This window comes from Euprymna scolopes, chromosome 3, assembly GCF_053919585.1.
Source record: "Euprymna scolopes isolate OS-2025 chromosome 3, ASM5391958v1, whole genome shotgun sequence".
Taxonomy (NCBI): Eukaryota; Metazoa; Mollusca; class Cephalopoda; order Sepiida; family Sepiolidae; genus Euprymna; species Euprymna scolopes.
The window spans coordinates 105,116,208-105,119,598 of NC_136484.1; positions in this window are offsets into that span (position 1 = coordinate 105,116,208).

The following is a 3,391-nucleotide window of genomic DNA, read 5'->3' on the forward strand; positions in this document are numbered from 1 at the left end:
TAGGCAAGTGCTTAGCATTCGATAGGTTTAATTTAGCTTGTTCTATTTTGGGAAGGTAAATTGCATTGTTTATTTATATTTTTACATGTTTTACCTCAAAGCATCTTTAGACTATATATATATATATATATATATATATATGTAGATATATATATATATATATATATATATATATATATATATATATATATATATATATACATTAGTGTTGAATTATTATGCAACCAGCAGTGTAAGATGTATTAATTACCGCTGGTCGGAAGATTCAACCACAATAAAAGATGCGCATATAAAAACGACAAACAACCACAGAGTTCGCGCATTAGCCTGAAGAATCCTAGAGTGGATGAAACGCGGAATATTCAGTGTAGCTTAATCGCCATATACATTTTATAACTTACTAACTAGCTCTACCTACGTATTGAGCTTTTTAAGTAAATACTTAAAGTTTACTCATAATTCTATACTTTCGTATATTTATTTTATGTGAGTAAATTAAGTAGTTATATATATATATATATATAATTATATATATATATATATATATATAGAGATATAAAAAGTATCTATACTACTGATGTTTGTATTTAGCATGCAACTTTGCTTTATTTCTAATATGTTGCATCTTGCATGTGTTGCATTGAATGGTAAAGATCTACCAATCAAATCTTTAGAGGAGCATATAATTTATTCGTAAAAGTACACAGTTGATTTTCCTTAGATTGTAAATATAAATGATGCTACAAAGGAAATGACTTTCTTATGAAAATTATAACTGAAAATGTCGTATTCATTATGAAATATGTAGAATACTACCGGAAAAAAACACACTTCTAATCGTGTCAATTTGGGGAAAAATTATTCAATATATACAGAATAAGTACATGCATATATATATATATATATATATATATATATATATATATATATATATATATATACTGAGTTCGTGTAATTCAGTAAATTTTTATATACCAATGGGTTTTAAGTCAAAATTGTTTGACTTAAGGAGTAAGCTACAAAATTATCACATTTCATAATTGGGCATTAATATACTAATAGACTCCAAAACAATGTGTTGATGGCAACAAAAAGTGTATTTCATTTTACGTTACAATTGTTTCAATGTCCAGTTCGACAATTTCAAGCATTATACCGTTTGAAAATTTTCAAAAACCAGCATTTCTTCAGACTTTATGAATAGACACACTTTTGGCAATGGAGCATGTTTTGAAGAAAAAGAAAAAAGGGGGAAAATCCCTAGCGGGAAAGCATGCGAGAAACATTTACCGTGGCTGTTGTTACGGAATATATATATATATATATATATATATATATATATATATATATATATATATATATATATATTTACAATCGTGCGTACATATTTACATATAAAAAATATATACGTACATATTTACATATAAAAAAAGATATGCATTTGCAATCGTATTTAAATATACATATATGCATATATAAATGCATATACACATATATACATCTTAATGTATGAGTTTAAGTAAGCATAAATATTATATACCCGTGCCTATTACATTCGCTCTCATATTAATTAACTTGCTAGTATTAATAATGCTTTACGTAAACCAGAGGAGTAATAAAGACATATATTTTGTTTCATTTATATACGTTCACTATATAAAACGGGTAAAAAAGGATCGAACCTTATATATATATTATAGCTAACATTTTGTGGAAATTTAACAATACAAAAAAGGAATCTCTTTTTAAATATTTCCTAATTTTTAAGGATAAATTAATTAAGAGCGATATAATATGGGTACAACCTCCTATTTTATATGCAAGTATTTGAGTTTTTAATTCATCTATGGTTATTTAACCTTCATTTTTTTAAAACACTTTAGCTTGGAAATATTGTAGAATGAAAATCCTGTCATTAATTTGGATCTAAGTCAACATAATTGTTCCTGACATAAGGTATAATATAACCATATTTTTATTTGAATCCTCATAAAGGAACATACAAGTAGCGCATTATCTCTCCGAAGTTAGAAGAATTCTTGTCAGTAACACACTAATAATATACCACGAAACCAACGCCCAGAAGTTAAAAATCATTGAAGCTTTATACATTAAAACGATAAACCTGTCCTTAATCAAATCATATTCCAATCCAGCGAAAACGCACTGAAATGCATGTCGTAATACCCTACCTACCTGATCACAGAATTGAGCACCCTTTCTATCCCACTTTTGGCACTCAGTGCTTGCACGCATTCATTGGTATATTATAATAATCGCATAACTCTCCTGATGATGCTTTATTTTTAAGACGAAATGCCACACCGCGGACAACTTCGAACCACACATGGAACTTATATAAATTCTTTCGATCTACACACTAAAATGATCATGAAAACATTTAATAAATTTAAAAAAAGTTCTAATAAAACGGAAGCTCTCTGTTGTCTGTAACAACGATTGTTTAAATATACACACATATGCATATGTATGATCGCAATTAAAATATACACACATATTCATATGTATAATCGCAATTATTTCATGAATATACATTATATATATATATACATTAGTGTTGAATTATTATGCGACCAGCAGTGTAGGATGTATTAATTACCGCTGGTCGGAAGATTCAACCTTAGTGGCGAAGCTACTCATTGATTAGTTACCTACCATCCTTCAGGCCAACGACGATTAATACAATATTGGGGAGAATTAAATACTTATGAATACATTTTGGCGGGCTTTAACAGTAAACAATAAGTGGGAGTATCAAACTACAAAAAATTGGAATACCGCATTCGTTATCTCTCTCTCATATATATATATTGTATTTTGTGTACAGAAAGTTGTTAGATGAGATAAATCTTTGAGTATTCGCTGAAGAGAGCTTGATATGGATATCTAAAACAGTCCTACCAGGCTTGAAACCGACGGTAGCAATGACTTAACTTATGTAACAACTTTTTGTATACAAAATACTAAGTATAAATATGCTCTTATTTTTTGGATATTCCTTTTAATTGAACACTCTGCTGGAATTAGTTTTCCAAAAAAACTATATATATATATATATATATATATATATATATATATATATATATATATATATATATATATTATAGTTTTGTTTTTTTTTTGGAAAAATAATTCCCCGTATATCGGCTTTGAAATTGACGATACCAATGTTATTCTGACTTTTTGTAGCATTTCAAAATGAATATATTACTTTTGTATTGGACTTACCATACAATAAAGCACATGAATTGGAATTGTTCCCCGGAATTATTACATATATTTGCAATGAAAATTCCCCAAGAACTTTCTCATCAACCTAATATTATATTATATTATCATCAACCTATATGTTTGTATATTTATATATATA